General features: G+C 42.6%; 1 protein-coding gene across 12 annotated transcripts in view; it reads left to right on the top strand.

Moving 5' to 3' along the window:
• The first annotated feature begins 5,792 nt into the window (after positions 1–5,792).
• The window catches only part of cald1a (caldesmon 1a), a 56,370-nt gene continuing 42,230 nt past the window's right edge, over positions 5,793–19,932 (top strand). For all 12 annotated transcript variants that reach the window (XR_011603525.1, XR_011603524.1, XR_011603521.1 and 9 more), the window contains exon 1: positions 5,793–5,929. The gene's annotated coding sequence lies outside the window, so the exon portion shown is untranslated. The remainder of the gene's footprint in view (positions 5,930–19,932) is intronic.

Below are 19,932 nucleotides of genomic sequence, written 5' to 3'. Positions count from 1 at the left end.
AGTACATTGGCAGGAAGCTCACACTTGAGCCTGCTGGGTAATTAAAGTGAACTAGCCCAAAGACACCATGCAGCATATGTGTGTATTAATCAAGCCAACTTTGGGGGGATCAGTAACCAGTTTGTGCATCACATTCTTATTCAGGGCTGCTCACGATGAGAGGGAGCATTCAGAGTGTCAGTGGAGAGTTGAAAAGTACATGTTGTGATTGCAGGTGGCAGATCTACATGTCCACACGTACAGTATATATAAAATACACCTCTGAAAAAAAAATACAGTTCCTGATCTCCCATACTCTTCCTTGTGTCATTTTGCTTTTTTTATGCTGAACAGATGGCCTTGTTGTGATTGGACACAGATGGAGTTTCCGTGGTAATATCAAACATCCCACACAATGTTATATTTGCCCCGGCATTGACTCCAAAGCAGAAATGATTTCAAAGCTTTATTGTCGGCTGCTGTCTCTTGTGTATGTCAGTGCAGCTTAGACTGAAACAAGCAAGAAAAAAGCCATAAGAACCCACATATTGAAATAACCTGCTAATATTACTGTGCAGCTCAACATGAAATGTCTTTGATAGGCTTTGAATTACCTCTCATGTGTCAACCAAAGTCTTGCTGGTGAGATCCATCCAGACACAGATATTTATCTTTTGATGTTTGTTGATGTGGCGGCACTGGGATTCAGAGGAGCCTCGCGGAGGTGTCATGGGAGCAATTCAGTTAAACATCTGTGATGGGAGGTGCCCACTTAATAACCTCAGCGACATCCTCTCTTACTCACCCCTCTTTCCTAACAGCGTATCACAGCCAGGTTTCTACAGATGCACTTTAGCTTCTTCCCATGGGATACACCCTGTGATTTAATTAGTAAGAAGACTATTTTCCAGCAGAATGCCAACTGCCATCACCGTTTCTCTACAAAGTAAATATGTTCAGACATGAATATTCGTCATATGATGATAAACAAGCACTGGGGTGATGACTTAAAATAATATGATTGGGAAATAGCCTCTGACAATGTGCCAAACATCCATTTATGGACATTAGGTGGATGCCAGTGGTGGATTTTTGGTCATGTGAGCACTTGGCAACAGTTGCTGCCTGGTGAGAATTACCAGATTGATTGAAAGAGGCAACAGGTGCTTCCTTTGTACACTTAGTGTGTTTGTAAAGCTCTCACACCTGACACTGGGCTCAGGTTATGGATGTTTGAAAAAGCAGAGAGAGAGAAGCTAGAAATCTCTTTTCCATTGAGGTATCTTTGAAAAAAAGAGGTCAGTTGTGTCTCGAGTAATGAGTGAGGAATGTTAAAACATTTCTCATCATGATGTTTAATGTGTGCAGCTTTATCCTTTTACGCTGCCTCATGGGAATTCAGTTCAGAACTGCTTTGATGTGACGTTTTTACCTTTGAACCACATCTTTTACATAAAAGTCAACAAACAAGGGATTCTGTGTTTGCTTTGGTTAGACTTATAGCTGGGGTGACGGAGTCCCCCAGGGACCCATCCCAGGGCCCCTGAACATGTGAAACAGTTAGAACTTGAGCCATGTGGGTCACAGCAAGGCTTTTAATCCCTGCCTGAGCCTCCTGCACGCTCTGTGTAACTGATCATTATAAATCATTTTATATGATGGAAATTAGCCGGGGAAAGGGGTCAGAAGGCTGAGTGCAGGGGAAGGATTCGAAGCCGTGTTCATCATGCACATTAACAGCAGAGGCTTGAATTTCATATGGAACAGTTACTCTTGCAGTGATCCACATATGCAACCCAGCTTGATCTAACGTTGGCATATTTTAAAATGATGTACATGACACAATTCTTGAAGTTTTTTTGGTTTTTCTATTATCAGATGGATTGTAACAGTGCATAGAGGATGAATCCTAATGACTTTGGTCATTTGATAGTTTCGGATATGTTAACTGACAAAGTTAACAATGTCATTGTGAGCGTGCAAGCATGCTGACATTACCATTTACCTCAAAGCATCGCTGTATGTGTGTACAGCTTCGCAGAGCCACTAGCATAGCTGAAGTTGAACTCTCAGTTTTGCTGATTTGTCTACATGTGCTGTATTTAACTGAATTTTGCTCAAGTCCTGTTACTCTTGTTGCTTTGCATCAACAGGTCAAAATTTTATTTATGACCAAATACCTGCAAAACAAAAATATTCCCATCAGCCTCAGGTGTTCAGTTCTTTTTACCTTATACATGTATACCTATGCTAGAAACATTATCCCAGCTAATAATTGGCAATTAGCATCAGCAATGTGAGCATGTTAGCATGCTGACATTAGCACTTAGCTCAAAGCTCAAAACTGTACGTAGCTGCAGCTTGACTCTTACATCTATCTGTGCTTTGTTTTGAAATGCATATACTTATCAGTAATATTATGAATGCTGTACATTGTATTGTCACTATCACCAGTGTAACTATGTTTCCTATCTTATTCATGCCAGGATCTCTGGTAGAAAGGTGATGCCACAGATGGACACATCAATCTGATATTCTCATGATAATCTTATTGTTTGTCGATGGAATGTGGCAGACCAGTCAGTATCCAGTCAAACATGAACCATGCACGGGGGAAATAATCCAGATGTTTGCCACTGCAGGTGTCGATCCTTTGTTGGCATTTTTGTCTTTGAACGTGCACAGTAGAGAGACACAGGAAGGAACAGGAGACAGATCAGAAAGATAAAAGCGTTGGACTTATCCCAGGTAGCTGCAGGTATTTGGTATGCACATCCACCAGCTGAGACACTAAAAGATACCATCATGCACATGCAGTGAGAGAAATGTGTTCATCCATTTTAAGTTGATGTCATTACTTTATCCTTAAACAGAGAGAGCTATCTGTGTTGTATTTACAGCTGCAGCTTCCCTAAATGTCCTGGTTTATCCAGAGTTGTTAAAGTAACTTTTGTTTTATTATGCTATGTTAATGCTGTTGCAGAATAACATGTGAGACTTTCATCATTAACTTTAACACTTTTCTACAACTGAACACAACTTTGAAGGCAAAGCCCATCCTCACCTCTAACGTCAGTTTCACGCAGGATGGCAACATAGTCTTTCATCTGATTTAAAGCAATATGATGAAATGGGAAAATGTCAAAGGTTTGTTAAAAGCAATGTGGTGTTAAAACCTTTATAATTGGTTCTGAGGGGTTTCATCTGATGTAACATTTTGAAGGTATATGTCAGGTAGATTTGACAGTACGGATCTCTCTGGCCTGGGGCTCCAAAGACATGTGCATCCTAGACGGCTAGCACAGAGCAAAACAGCCAAGAGTGTGATCTTCTTGGTTTGGGGCCGGTTAAATGTAGACAGTTAGCCTTGCTCTGCTGGCATTAAAATGGTGAAGACTAATTAGGTAAAGAGTCCAATTCTGTTGCAGTTGTTCTGTAAAACAATCACGCAAGACCACAGCTCTGAGGAGGCTGAGGGTAAACACCTGAGCTCAGGATGTAAATATAGCATGTGAGCATCAGCCACTGAATATAAGGCCATTGTACTAAGTATAAACATGCCCCAGCCAGAGCATCATTTTTGGCAATCGAATGATGCCATGAAGTGGTTTTGCAGCAGAGTAAAGCAGGTTTTCAGGCCAAGATGTGTGTAAATCTGAAAGAAACCTGCAAGATGGAGGATGACAGGTTTATCTTAAAATACATCATTTTTCAAAGGAATGAAGATAAAGGCATTTTCAGATTTGTTGAGAGGGACGGGCCCTCTGACGCCCCCTCCACTCTGTCTTTGTCTCGCACTCTGTCACACACACACACACACACACACACACACACACACACACTGTGTGCACATGCACACAATCAACAGACTGCTTTTATTTGGCTTTATCTTAAAAAAACACACGCAAAAGAGCAGCGGCGCATATGGTGCTCATTTCTGCACCAGTGGCCTAATGCTCTTAAGTTCACTCTTTGTTCTGAGCATCATTGTTTTAAAGGGGAAGACAAAGCGGGGCAGTGTCCACATGCTGCTGTTTCGTGGTAAAAGGCAGAACACTGCACCGATTGTGTTTGTCACCTCCTAACTTCCTGCATCCTCACTGACATTGCTGACAGGCAGAAGGTCAGAAACAGCGGTGTAGCATTTGGTTGAGAAAGCCAAACATGACACCGCAGTTATATCAATATCCTCATGTGACAGAACTGATGTTAAACACGACGGCTGAAGCTCCTATTGAGGAAACTAAGGTCATGTTCTTTGAGGCTTTTAGCAAACGATTTTACAATTAATTTTGAAGGCTGATTACAGTATGTTTAGAATACAAATATTAACATTAGTTTTACCATTACCTTCATGTCACAGAGCTAGCATCCAATTTTCCAAAATATCACTTTCAAAGCCTCAGAATTAACAGCTGTTCTGAAGGTGTTTCTAGAATTAAAGGTCTAGTGTGTCGGGTTTAAGGGGATTTACTGGCAGAAATGGAATATAATATTCATAATTAAGTTTATTGGTGAATAATCTCCTGAAATTAAGAATCATTGGTGATTTTGGTGACTGTAGAATGAGGTACATACTGCATATCTACAGGTGGAGCAGGTCCTCTTCCATTGAGTCTGCCATGTTGCACCGCCAAATTTCCACAGTAGCCCCAAACAGACAAATCAAACACTGGCTCTAGACGGCACCTTTTGTGATTTTAGTGGCCACTGTAGAAGAAGGTGAGACGAGGGGTGTTCAGTTGGTTACAATATGCAACCTCACAGCTAGATGCCACTAAATCTTACCCATGCAGCTTTATGTTCTAGCCACATAACTAGAAGTTCCATATTTCTTTCTTCTTTTCACCATGTTAACAGTCTCAACAGCGATGTGATTATTTGCCATTAAACTTCTGTCCCATTCATGAATTCTCATCTAGTGTCACCATGTGGTCAAAGTTTTGTCCTATACTTTAGTTTATGACCTCATTCCTGCAAAACGAATGGCATCCCATCAGCCTCAGCTCTGCTCTGTGTTTTGAAGATGGTGAACATGGCTGAACATTACCTGCTAAGCATCAGTACAGTAGCACTGTCATTGTGGGTATCAGTGTCATGGGACTTCATGCTTCATGGAGATGAACTTTTTGCCTCTCAAATACACCTTGGCCTCTCTCCTCCTGGACTACTTAAAGGATCAGCTCACCCAAGCTACAACTAAACTTTCTATTTTCCCAATAACCTGTGGTGCTATCCTTCCTTTCAGACGGCTTTTTTTGCCCAGGTTTTGTAGGTGAATGGAAATTCACCGGTGATGCTCAGAGCATTTTAAAAAGCTATTAAAATTCTGCTGAATTAGGACCCAATACAATAGAGCTGAATAGATAATCCACAGAGGAAGAGCAGCAGGAACCAGAAATCATCCACGGTGAAGGCTGATTACATTTGCATCATGTATTGGGAGGTATCTGTGGGAATGTGTAGACTGTCACTTTCAGTTATTGATGTTTATTTTCCTTATTGCTTCCTCTTTTATTAAGTTACATAAACATGGAAGCTTGTCGGGCTGCCTGGCTGAGGGCAAACAGCCCTCCTTTCTGTGCAAGATTAAACCTTCATCTGATCGCTGCAGACAGATGCTTTTCTCTCAGAGACCCCCCCGAAGGACAGCCAGAAAAGGGCACAGTTTTGCACAAGTTGTTCGCAGAGTTGCCCTGTTTCATTTGGACTCCAGCAGGCTTTCTACATGCTTTGTGGGCGCAGTCTGAGCGGCGGTTCAGTGTTTTCAGAGCAGTGTGGAGCTGAACTCAGACTGGATGTGTGATTATGTGTTAAAGGGAGGGGCTTGAGTGGGTATTCAGTTTGCTTTTTATCGCAGAGTGCAGTGGAGGACTGACTGCAGACTGGCTCCCTCTCCTCTCCTCAGACTCGACTCGACAGCTCTACTTTGTCCCGTTAAGCTCCACAGGTAAGCAAAACTTTGAGCCTCCTGCACACTCAGCTCTTACAGCCTCACTGACGTCCTTAGGAAGAAAGTCCATGACGCACCGACGCTGAAGCGTATGAAAAACGCGATGCATGACTTGACGATGGAAGATGATCGCATCATGGGTCTCCGCTGTGCGCATGGGCTGCTGCGGATCCTTTTCTGGATATCTTGGCTGTGCGCCGCTCCTTCTTTGTGCGCTTTCCACGCCGGCAGCTCACCAAAGGCAAAGTCATCTCCTGACTCTGAGCTGTAATGAACTTTTCCGTGGGTCGCTGTCATGTAAATGTTTTGTTAACCGCGGGACAACACAAAGAAAAGCGTTTGTCCGCTCCTGTAATGCGCGCTCAGGCCTCCAGGGCGGCGGGGGGGTCTCCAAACCCCGGGCCAGCCAAGTTTCTCATGGCTGTAACTCCCAACTTTTCAAGGCTTGGAAAACTGCAGATGTGTTTAACGTTGACATCCAATATTTGTGGCTGTTAATAACATTCATAGCATCCTCAAAACCCTGAAGGAAAGCGGTGTTCTTGCCCCATAACTGCACAATGTGGGTAAACCTGTTGAAATCTGACATGTGGTGGGTGTACAGATGTGGCCAAGAATGGGCCCCATAAGGCTACCAGCACACCATATTCCCCTCAAAGATCAGATCATGCAGACGTACAGAAGGCAATTGTCTTTTCGTGTATGAAAATGACCCAGCATCTCCTGCAGATAAAGCCACAGGGCAGCCTCGCAAAAAGGCAGCCCGCTCCCTCACAGATGAATCCGCTTCTCAGCAAATCAAGGTGTCACATTCTTTGCAATCCCACCACCCCTGAGGCAAATGGCTCTCTTCAGCTCTCATTGAACTTGAGTTGTGCCAGCAAGTCTTTTGATCTCAGCTTTATTACATAGTAGTATCTGTGAAATGGAAGCATGGAAAATGGGAGAGGGTGGAGGGAGGGAGCCGCAGAGGGTAGATCTGTAGGTTCTCTCCTTCTTTGAACACTTGTAGGCAGAGACAGCACAGTAATTGACCATGAAACTGTATCTGATAAGTTGTGCAGAGTTTGGAAAACACGTGGAGAATGGCCGCCATTCCTTAAAAGGAGCAGTCCCAACCTGGTGACAGGTGATTGGAATAGTCTCTGGAATGCGGTGCATAACAGTCTTCTTCTGCAGTGGTCCCAAGCAGTTTTTATAACCCCACCGCCCCGTCAGAGGAGCTGAAGAATGTGGGTGGATATTGGTACAATTGAGATGTAAAAGTTTAGGTTGGTTTGTTCGGTTTGTGCATTTGTGCTATTCCCATCTGGAGTGTCTGAAGCTGGATATTTCAGCTGTTTCTCCATTACCTTTAGCCAAGCATCTAAACTTCATCTATTACTATTCACTTACTGGTTAAACTATCTATTGCCCTCATCTGTTTCAACCATTTTCTTCTACTTTCAGCTTCATCACCATTTTTAGCGAACCATTTCAACTAGTGGTCGATATAGGCTATGGGCTATGATGCCAATATAGTTATTATTAATTATTTTTGTTTATTATAGTTATTATTATTTGTTTTTTCATCTGTTGATATTCAGCAATTTAATGATAACAAATGAGACACAACTGCATACATTTGAATACAAAATCCATAAACAAAGTTCGTCCACACAGTATCAGTACCCAGCAGCATGTCTTTGTTTTTGGTCCCAATGAACATTCATATACAGTAACACGAATAAATCATTCACTTAAACACAGAAAAATCTTTGAAAATAAGAAATGTGAATTGTCTCTGACGTGTCTGCAGACGTTTTTATGTTTAATCAGCCTCGTGAGCGCAAGCAACCAATGTTGATTATCTCAAAATGCCAGAGCTTGGCCTGATTAATTAGCCCATCTGTTGATTGCTATGCTACTAATTTTAACAATTTAGACATTATTTTTAGCTAATAGTTTAAACTGCTCTCTTGCTAACTGCTTTTCACATGTTCTCGACTGCATGTAATGTTCATGTGTCATAGCTGGCTCCATATGTTTTCATCAAATCCTATTTTCTGTTTAGTCGAATTAGTTGAGCCACTCTGTCTTTCAAGGTATCCCATAGCAAGTGTTGTTTTTTTGTTTTTTTTTCTCTCACTGACTGCATGCATGTCCACACACATACATATACACTCTCACAGCTATTTTTGGGATGAAACACAGAAAAGTGCAGGCTTTACACCAAAAAGCATGTAGTGCTTTGTAGTGTGCTTAGGAGGGGATTTTATAATTGGCACGATATAATATGGGTGCAGAAGAATCTGGAGGTAATTGCACAGAGTGATAACAGGGGTTTGGCAGTGTGGGGCGAGAGCCAGGGTTAGGGCGGGGCGGCAGGATGTAGGGAACACTGCCATGCATTTCCGGAGTCTGGCTCTGGACTGCACAGTGCGGTGAAGGCTTCTAGTTACTGTATGCTGGCTCCCTCTGCTTCACCCTCCCTTCTCTCATACACTTGATCAAAGTTGAACCAGGTAATTATTGTCCCCCATTCTCATCACAATTAACATGTGCATTCACCTCTCTGCCTGTGTACACGTATGAGTTAACATGCATGCAGTATATTTGGGTGCTTTGTTACAGTTTGATCCTAGATGCTCATAATCCACCACAGTATCGAGTTCCAAAGCAAGAATCCAGAGTTTCCTTGCAAGGCAATAGTTTCTTACCACCACTGAGCTGAGGCAGCCAACCAAGTGGCAAGCTGAATTTGAATAGAATGGAAAACTGGCAGAGACAATTTTCTAACACAAATGATCGGACTGTTCTGTTCTTTTTTAACAGATGTTTACCTATACTGTGTTTGGTGTTAAGGTTTTCCAAATGTGGTTCAGTTTCCAGCGATGGCTCGCTGACACGTCCGTCCAAACATACATTGTTTCTGCTCAGCAGGTGCCAGAGCTATTTTCTAGTTTCTTCTCATAATGGACCAGTGAAACTATGTCAACCATGTTTCCTGTGCTCTAGTCTCTTCGCCTCATGGCTTAATTTTATGCAGGTTTGTTTATTCTGAGAATGTGGCTTTGAGATAGAGACGCTGCCCCACCAACCACAAGCTAAACGAGTGCTTTCTGTTTTATCAATGGCGTCCTTGTCATTAGTGCCAATCGGTTGCCTCAAATAAAGTTAGCTTAGGTTTTCATTATGTGTCTACAGGACAACAGCAGGAGTAGGACAGGGTTCAGCTCATTTGAAGTGATTGTAATTGACGTGCAGCTAGTGCTCATGGGACTTAGGCCCTGGACTGGAGCCCCACAGCGTACTCGCTCTGCTCCCCCTCGCCTTTGAATTCGATAGCATGTAATTTGAATGTGCTGCGTCCAGAACCGCACACTAAAGTTGTATAATATGGTGAGCTTGGATGGACGGGCTGATCTGGAGTTGGAAAAGAATTCTTAACTCTTTCACTGAGCAATGACAGTCGACAAGTTGGTAGCCAAATCTGCTAGTGCTGCTTAATTGCTTGTGAAGTCACACGAGGGCATGAAACCTTAGATGATGTTTGTTTCGGTCCCGGAAAATATGCAGTAAGATATTTGTGTTATAATCTGAACTCCTGTGTTATTTGCCATTTTAAGAAAGAAGAACCCAGTTGTTGTTCCTCATTATGCAGCCAAGCTGACGGAAAAGTTCTGGAGGGGAATATCCACGGTGCTCTCGGATGTTCTGGCATTTGTTCACTGCACAATTACACTCCGGTTGTCTCTTGGGTGATGGAGAATGCTTACTCTCATTTTTCCCCCTCTTCTAGTCGACCCATACCCTGGCCTGTAATAGATTCACCACCAAATTAAGTCTTTATAATCAAACCACATTTACATAGCTATTTTCAAGCCACAGATCCAGTCCACTATACATGCATGAAGAATGACACAGTGAGCTGTCCTCCCAGGATCTGACTTTTCACTTCCTTTCTTTCCAAACTATTTCTCAAACTTTGATTCTCCTGACTGAAGCAGTCATGTGGGCATGAAAGACCTGTGTTTGAATTCCTCTAGGCTTTAGTCACACTCTGATGAAGAGGGTTTGTTAGATCAGCCCCTCTCTCGTGTCGTTTTCTGACTTTAAAGTGCTGTCACTCAAGGCCAGATTGCCTATTGGGCAGCATGGCATGTCGGTGTTGGTAATTGCCATATTGGCCCACCATCTGCTGGTTGCCAGATGCAAAGCTCCCCCAGAGGGTTCATAGCTGTGAAGAAAACTAGTATATTCTTTTCCCTCTGACTATATCTTTCTTCAGGAGGTGATGATTTAATTCATGAGGCAGCCTTGCTTTATATCTTTAAAGGTAAAACCTCCTCTCTTGCTCACGTGATCTACATTTCATGGGGTTTTTGTGGATGATTGATTGTGCGAGAGTGAGGTCAGTGCTCCTAAGCAGCGCCTCTGATGTCATCCTACAAAGATGCATGTTCTCCCCTTCGTTCCCCAAAGCGGGTTATTCGGAGAAGTGTACAACGTTGTTAAGAGGGACTTTTAGCCTTTAGGCTTCTTCTCATCTGATAAAACAAGCACAGGAAATGTCTCTGTTAGCTGATTGGCCTTGTGTTTTCCTTTGGCGTCCTCCCGCTGGGACCTCAGACATGCACAGTGTGTCCCTGTGGCAGAGAAACCGCTGTACTTGTCTTTCTCCTAACAGCTACATTAACTTTTTCTTCGCCTCTGTCCTTTCCTTTAACACCAATCTATTCTGCCTCAGCCCTTTTCTCCCAAAAAGAAATGATTGCTATAACGTTCATTCTCACTTCACCCTGCTTCTGCTCATCGCCAGATTTCCATTCTTTCCCCCGCTGTCCTCTCTTCACCTGCCCCTCCTCCTCCCTTCTCCTCTCAGCCTCTCTTCTTCCTCCCACAGCGATCCAAAGCTAAACAAATATGGCTAATCAAGAGCCTGTCAAATCGCCTTTTAAAAGTCCCATATTTTTGGGTAATGGGGAATTAAGGGAACGTGGAGGTAATAAGGTGATGTAAATCCCAGCGGCGTGTGTGAAAAATACCATTGAGTGTAAACACATGACCGGTGAGGTCATGTGTTTACACAGTTAGCGAGGTTAACCGCTCTATGAATTGCACAGGGGAAAACAGACAGGGCAGTGTGTAGGTCAGTTATAGGCCTGCTGGATTTATGCTTGTGGCTATTGAGGTGCTGGGTGTGCTGAAGTGCGTATGGCGAATGTGAAGGACAGCTTGGAGAGTCCGCATTGGATGCCCGCCATCCTGGGAGTGAGAACTGGCGAGAGAAAGATCGAGCTTGTATATGTGGTAATGATGGAAGTGAGGACTTACCTCATGCCCATAAAACAATCACTGTGTCCTTACATGGTTATTCACATGAGTCAGACTTCTACTGTAAGTCTGCTTTGTTCTCTGGGAGAGCTTCAAAGTTGAGAGTATTTTTTTATTCCAACCAAGTGCTGTTATATTCTGTTGTATATTATTTGAATAATTATTTAAGTCTTGTGTGAGGAAACGGTGTTGTCAGCTGGTCTCACACATGATGAATGTATTTAGGGCTGCGGGTAATGATTGTTTTTGCCGTCCATTCTGCCAATTATTATCTTGATTAATCACCTGTTTGTTAAATCTGTGGAAGTCCCAAGAGTCAATGGTGGTGTGTTCTAATTGGTTGTTTTGTCCAACCAGCAGTCCAAACCCAAAGAAATGCATCTTACAATTGTAAAAACAGCTTTGTTAGTGACTTAAAGTTGCATTAGATCTTAGGGTTTTTATTTCTTTTGACCACCTGGGGTCAGTGGAAACAAGCTGCAACACAACACTGACGTATTACAACCATCTCAGCTTATATGAAATGTTTTTATAAAAAGTTGCCTATTTGCACATCCAGCAGTTACAGAGACACATTAGCAGGTGGGTTTCTGGTCACCTGATGATCATAAGTCCAATATTCACCCTATATTTAGCTCTGTTTTGGTCTCCATCAACTCACTGAGAAAAATATCAGGCTCTTTAGCAGATAACACTCCACTACGTTCAGCAGCTAGTCACTAACTTTGCCTGTCTACTGTTTTGTGCTGGGCAAGTTGTGTGTGTTTATCGGAGCTTATTTAATTGCTAAAACCAAAAGAATGAGCTGAAAGACGCTAAAATGCTCTATAGCCCTGCAGAGTTGGGTTACAATAATCTGAGGGTTCGTCACCTTTCACAAAACCCATTGTTGATATAAAAATATTGATTATAACAGCTTTAAACCATTCAGGATGTTCAAAAATGGGGGTTACGAATGTACTTTTGTCACAGCTAATCATTTAATAGACTTGCTTCATCACTAAATAAAATTTAATTCATTCATCATGTTTCTCGACGCTTTTCTCGGTCTGGTATCTGAAGTCAGACTCTGCACATGTGTCTCATAGCGAGGCACATTGTTTGAAATGGTCCGCATCCATCTTTCCCACCCGGGTAAGCCAGTCAGGCAGCCGCACAGTCTGAGGTCTGCGTCGGGGCTGCAGTCGGGAGCAACGGTAATTGTTTAAGAGTGCATTTATAGAGTGTACTCTTTGTGCCTCCTAATCAGAAGCATACTCAGGCATTTACATACGAGCCTCTGAGGATTGCTCAGGAATGCATTACGAGCGAGGCAAGAGGACGGGAGGGCGAGAAAGCCGGCTGTAGTGGGCCACTCCGCTGTTGCCATCTCTTTCCACTTCACATGTCGCTGCCCTGTTGGGAGGGGTTAGATTAGTGTGTGTGTGTGTGTGTGTGTGTGTGTGTGTGTGTGTGTGTGTGTGTGTGTGTGTGTGTAGTGGGGTTGAAAGTGATTGGCTGGAGATGCAAAACCATCTTCCTTCTTCCAGTCCAGTAACAAATGTCGGGTACATGTCTACAATTTTGTGTTTTTGAGACATGGACGCCAACCATTTCTCAAAAAAGCAGAAACCCAACCCTCTCATCTGCCCACCTATCGGAGATCTTTTCTCGATTAGATCTGTTTTTGTGGATTCATTTCAGTCTGCATTAGGTAATTTGTCAATTTTTCTCTCTGTACTCTTAACTCGGGTCTGGCAAGGGGACAAGGAGAACAAAAATATGGCTTCAGAAAACCATTTTAATCAGACGGTGCTCCGCGGGGACAGAGGCTGGCATAGGAGAGCTCTTTACCTCATCAGAGCTCTGCCAGTGGTGATTGGGAGAAACACTCAGTCAGGTTTTTATTGAATAACCCCAGCTCTGTACCGGAGGGGCTTTACTGTAATAGAGCAGCACTACGGCCGCCGAGGTGACAGCCAAATGGTACTTATTAAACTAAGGGATGATTCATACTATGTGCCCTGCTGCAGTTTAACCTTGTTGGAGGCTTACTGTTTGGCTTTAATACCAAAGCCCAGTCACACTTTTTATAACTGGGATACACATGTGTCCAATTATCCTCTGATCAGACAGCAGAGTTCACAAATTTCCTACGTAAAAACATCTCGCATGAATGCAGTTATTTCATATAGATTTCATTCTCCTCCCAGTTTCAGTTGTAAGCTGTGTGCGTGCTAAGTGGTTGAGATCAAAGCTTTTTTGGACATACACATTAGCGCCTCGACAGGAATAATAGCTGTGGGTCCCATCGCCTCCACTTATTTACCCAGTACACAGCTCTCTGCACAAATTGAGCATGACGTCTAATGGGGTGTGAGCGTGGATTAATTACCCCCGTATTTAGACTAATGGCTCCTTCTCTTCTGATTAATGATGACACATGTCACACGGAGGAGGGCAAAGCTAAATCATAGGAACAGTTTTATGTTAAAATGCGATAGCCATCATTTTGATGTCATGGTGTTTACTCTGACAGAGTCTGATGATATGAAAATGAAACTAATAAATAAGTGAAATGATACCCTTTACAAAAAAACTGTACTAAACTAAAACAATATTGCCTGATTACAAAACTAATTCAAATAAAAAGTAGCAGTGAGGTATCAACGTTAAGTTTTTGCCAACATAAGGTTGCACAATGAAATCAAACATATAGCCCAGTCATGCTACACGTACATAGAACACACTATGTATACATGTATTTGTATTTTGGATGTATATGTACAGTAACTACACACGATACCTGACCCTAAATGTTTTTGACAATGACCTTTATTTATTCATTAATTATTTAAGAATAGTGACCAAGATAGAATGCACTGAGCTGAACATTTTGATGGTACTGTATTAAACTCATCACTGCTCTCTAGTGGACAACCTATGTAATGGCAGCACTGTTTGTAAACTACTTAAAAATTTTTGCATTTCTGTATTCCAGTGTCTTGTTATTTACAGACTATCAGATATATGTGCAGTAAGCTATATCAACCAGGCCGATTTATCGATCAAGTTCTGCTTACCGCTTGGCTGGTTAGACATGTTGGTGTATTAGCCTGTTTTTTCGCCAGATTTGGCTTTATTTGTTAGGGCTGTGCATAAGTTAAAGCAGAAATCATGATTAGGTGTTTAGGATGCTGGTGATTTTGGAAGAACCTGCTTTGAGCAAATGGTTTTAGGTGAATTGTTGATAGTTCACTGGATCACATGTTGAAGAAGGTACGAATGCACTGGAGTGCATAGGAGGGATGGGATGGGGAGCCCATTCTGGCTGGCCTCATTAAACCTGCCTTAATGAGAAACAAAACACCCAGACGCCCCCCTGGAACAATGGGGTCTTGTTATCAAAGAGTCTGCGTCCCATGTATGATGTAGTCTGGCTTGCGTCCCAGTAGATTTTTCACGAGGCTCAGTGTGCCTGAGTTGAGCCCTGAGCCTCACAGTGCCACTCACGTCTGTGACAGCCACCTGGGAGACCACCTTGGAAAATGGGCCCCTATTAGTTCAGGTTAGACTTAATGACCAGTAATGGTACACCGGCCAAGCCAAACTGTGCAAAAGGGCTCCGGGCAGGCCGAAATGAAATACCAGTCACTCAAGCTCTGAACATAAACACAAGGTGGGTGGTGGGTGGGGGTGAATTGGTATGTCTGTAGGTGCGTATTTGTGTGTATGAGGGGCTTCAGACATGCATCTATGTGTTTGAGAGCAGCGCTGACCCAGATGGAGGAGACACTTTTCGAGTGAAAGGAGATGGGTGAACCCCCACGGACAGATTAGTGCCGGGGGCGGGGGACGGCTGTGGTTTTGGATTTATTCCCATTTAGCTCTGCTGCTTTGTGAACCAAATCTCATTTCCAGTTTTGCCATCAGCTAAAAAAGCTTGCAGCAACTTCTACGGAGCAACCAGAGAAGCCTCCTAAGAGCACTGCTCAATTATTTACAATTTCATGGCTGTCTAAGATATGTGTTATTCTAATAAATTTAGGAATTAGGAGGCTTAAGTACCACACATGTATTAACCTCTAAAGCTGAATTTTATCCTCAATTTAGTGGTAAATGCCACATCATGCTAATGACATTCAATGATGATTGCGTCTTACATGCTCTAAATAGTGGTCTAGAATTAGCGAAGGCATTTAAAGTAAGAAACTCCAGCATTTAAAACTTGATGATATGAGTCAATCAGCCACTGAATAAAATTACTTTTAGCTGTCAGAGAAAAAGAGCTGCAGAGCTCCCAGGCCTGCAAAAGTCAGACAGAGAAATGGAGTGTAATCTTCAATGAAAGAGACAAAGGCAGAGGAAGAGAAGCGAGCTTTGTTATGTCTCATGAAGCTCTAGGGTTTCCTGGAATTTCTGGCAATGGATTCCAAAGTCACATAACCACAGATAGAGAGAAGAAATGGAGACAGACAAGGGGTAACTCTCCTGAAGGACACAGTTCAAGACGTTCTACTGACAATGGCTGCCCTGCCACTGTGTCTCTGGTGTTTGCACTGGTGGTCATTTTTTCCTCTGGACTGACAAAAACAATGAACACAGTACAAACAGACCTGCACAGAGTGCAGAGTATAAGGTGACATGCATTACCTACTGTATACCTACAGATTAAAGACCCTGGCTTGGGCCTTTCACCTCAAGGGGGGACAGCAGACGTGTACCCGTCCAAGCTGGCTAGCTGCCATGCTAATAATAACAGCCAGCACAGCCATGCACGAAAATGAGATCTGGTAAAGCTAGTGAACTTTGGCCCTGTAGAGCCCTGAAAGGATTTGAGGTATGAGGAGAGTGGAATGTATTCTTTGGAAGGAGAGGTGAGCTCTCTGTCACTTGGAGAATGTGCACCGGCTGATTCAAAAGCAATGCTAATACTTTAATATCTTGAAATTTGATACTACGGACCACTGAAAGATAGAGAAAAATGCCACAATTTCCACAGGGCTGTGATATTCGTGAGGATTTTATCTTTGTCTGAATGAAAGAGCTACACATATCTAGTTCCTGGCATCATATCTATCAACCAGTGGAGGTGGACTGGGAGTAGGACTGGTTTACTCCACTGAATTTTCTGCTGATTTCTGCAGTCCTAATATTTCTTCTTCCTGTAACTACGGTATTTTCTTCCCGGTGGTGGCTGCACACTCTGTGTTCCAACTTTCACTTGGAGAGAGGTATTACTGTAAAATTCACAAAGTTCAGTCTTAAATGTAATACAAAGACCCACAGGCAGCATCGAACTCTCTGTTACGAAAGCAATGAGAAGGCATTCCTCGCTGATGATAGAGGGTGGTAGATTAATCCAAACTTGTAGCAAATGCAAGACATAAAATACAAAGAAGAAGACCAAACAAGTTGCAAAGGTTTTACATTTTTAACAGATCAAAAGTTGATGATGGTAATGTGCCAAAAAAAAAGTGTGAATGCATAAAAGGAAAGGAATAGGATGACTGCTAGCCAAAATGCAGATTTCAATATATTCCATAAATTATCTTTGAAATCATTTATTCAGAAAGGAAATGCTTTCAAGATGTTTGTTAGGCCTTAAAGCTGCACTATTCCATTTTTTTTAGATGAAAAATGGATCAAATGACTGTGTGAAAGGTGCTGCTCAGAGTGCCAAATCCACAGATAACTATCATCCAGCTCTTCACTTCACCTCAATGCTTCGGACCTTCTTAGCATCTGTCAACTCACTGTCTTGGTTCGCTGTTTTGATTCTCATTAGATTTGTTTCCAGCCGGAGCTGGCAAGTGTTTTCAGTGAGAAAGCTCAGATAAACACACTGTATGCTAACTGCCCTGTGCCAAACAGCAGACAGATGGCGTTTAGCAGCTGAAGAGCCAGATACTACCCACAAGAGTTGGTGTAGACCAAAACAGAGCTTTAAGGAGAGCGAGAGAGAGACGTGTATCCAAATTAATACTAATGTTGCTTCACGTGTGCTAAATCTGCAGCTATATGCTAACACAATTATCATAACGACTTCATAATGTGGTAACATCTTTGTGCTGCTGTCAAGTGGCCAAAAAAATCAATTAATGCCTCGAAAGGTTTACTTCAAAGACACACTGAATGTAAACACAACTGTTTAAAGTACCTTTAAGGTAATCCAACTGTGACAGACGGGAGTGTAACGTGAACCTGTTCAATGCCTCTTACCTTAAAAATACCAATTACCTCCTCTTGGTCACTGTCATGCACACTGAAGCTCATTTATCAACTGTCTGCTGAGTGCTGACTAGAGACGTCTTTTAGTCTCCACACCTGGCTGAGGAGTCCCTGCACATCCACCATTAAATGGCTTGGCCCTGCATCAGCTCACTGAGAGCATGTCAGGGCCGCATGAATACCCAGAGAGAGAGAGAGAGAGAGTCATAGCATTAAAACAAAACATCTCAGACTGTCTGCAGCTCTCTATTATCATTCCTTTTCTTGTGTGTATGCAGTGAGTGTCTTGTCTGTGTGTTCCCTAAAGAAACCCTCAGATTTCCCCCAGTAAGACTGAACTGAAAGCACCACCAGGGGATCACTCCACCTCTCCACATGCACTGTGAGTAATAGACCCTCTCGGTCAGGTCATCTTGCTCGCCCGCCACCCCACCCACAGCCTACCCGCTCCTTAATCTCCTCCTATCTCTCTCCAGGAATGCAGCCCCTTATTTTGAAAAATACCTTGTCATGTAATACCCTTGAAAAGCCTCGGAGCACACTTCAAAAAATTGGCATTCCGCTCTGTGATTTACTGACTTGTGTGCTAAAACAAGACAAGAAAGATAAAGATTTATGACGTTTTGGAGTGATTTAAATAAATATGTCCTCCGTGAAAGTGATTTTCTTTGTGTTTTCCTGGTGGGGCTGTGATGCATGCGCATAAAAGGCAAACTCAAGTCAGGGTTTGCACTCAGTTGTCATGCTTTCAACAGGCTCTCAGTATGTGGGGGCATTGCATCATGCGTTTTAGCCTCACTCTAACCTCATGTATGTGTCCATGTAAGGTATGATGGGAAGACGTTCTCTCTTAGTGTGGTTTGGGTCAGCCACATAAATCACTCCACCGTTTATGTTCCTTTTTTTATGCTTCCGCTTTTCTCTCTTTTTTTCACCAAAGTGTAATTTCTCTACGGCCGTGGAGAGCCACACGTCCACCACGACCAAAACGTGGCTTTTATAGGAGGCATGTCACAAACGTTCAGCAGATCCATTTTCTTTCCTTTTTTTGCCTTAGAGAAACACATCGGGAACCTCTCAAGCTTTATGAGAAATACATTTTTATGTTCCACTTAATGTTTCCAGCATGTCATGTTATTGCCCGTTTACCAGAGGCTGAGGGCTGCTGTGGATCATGCTAATCACGTATACTTTTACATTTTAATTGTTGAGCTTTGGGGCATATCTAGAGCGACTCACTTATTAAAAAAGCACAGGTTCAGGATCTTGCCCAAGGGCTTTTCAGCCAGGCACACAGGCTCTTTGCAGTGATTGAAACTGTGATCTTTCAGCTTCTGGTTATAAGCTGAACTTTTCCTCACAAATCTGAAAGAAAGTAAGGTTTTCAAGCGTAGTAGAGGTCATTTCTGTCCTGTTCTGTTTTTAGCCTTTTCCATTCGATTCTGCTTTATTGCCATCAGCTGGATAAACTGTTCTCTAGCTGCGGTCTCGGCAGTAGCAGTGCTTAGACTAAAACCCACCATATATCAGCACCCTGGTTCCACTAGTCTCCCTGGTCAGCTCACTAGTAGCAGATTAATGCCCTGTTGAGGAGACACAGACTCCAGCCCGGGCCTCATTTACTCTGACAGAAGGCAGGTGTCAAGATGGGCTGTCCTAAAGGAAGAAGAGGGGGCTGTTTTTCCTTGGAAATGGACATGAGAGAAGGATGAGGAAGGGATTTATGACAAGTCACATGTTCTTGTATTCAGTCCAGAAATGCTGTTTGTTGCAAAAAATTTGAAATATTTCAATCACCAATGGTGCAAGCTGTTTCTGTGACTGTTTTTTTTTTTTTCAGTGCATTGAGATTACTGTCACCTCCTTTGTCTTTGGCTTCATTCAGCATCTGTCTTTCATTAATTATTTACAATCTTATTTAATAGAGTTAGAGGTTGTCACAGTGCACCTTGGGCTACCGAGCGACTCGATGATGTTGTCCTTGTGTGTTCATCATAACTGGTTTGTTATGACAGGAAAATGATGTGGAAAAATTGCATTTATTTATTCATTAGTCCTGGTTTGTTTGATACGATTATAGTGTAGTTTCCAGTCTCAGCCCTTTGTAGCATGCATGTTATGACATTGCGTTCGGTCCCGAGTGACAAAAAAGATGAAGGCTTGACTGTAATGTCCTTGTGGAATTACACAATAGACTGTTAATATCGCATGTCAAGTGCAGGGGTGCATATTTATTGAGATTATTTGACATTCTGGATATTTTCACCAGAATATCTTAGAAGTATTTTTTCAAGGAGGTTCTTACATAAGAGCGCTGCAGTCATGAAAACTAAAACCGCCTGAATCCTGTGCAAACAGGAGAAGAGAGAGAATGGCGTATTTATCACTTTGTTCTCCCTTGTTCATGGCTGTGCAGCAACGCAAAGCATGTAAAAGTAAAGAGTTAATATTGTACTAAAGGGAGATGTTTCAGT

Source organism: Chaetodon trifascialis, chromosome 22 (genome assembly GCF_039877785.1).
Source record: "Chaetodon trifascialis isolate fChaTrf1 chromosome 22, fChaTrf1.hap1, whole genome shotgun sequence".
NCBI lineage: Eukaryota > Metazoa > Chordata > Actinopteri > Chaetodontiformes > Chaetodontidae > Chaetodon > Chaetodon trifascialis.
Note: the sequence above shows the minus strand (reverse complement) of the source record. Positions and strands in the feature narration are given on the sequence as shown.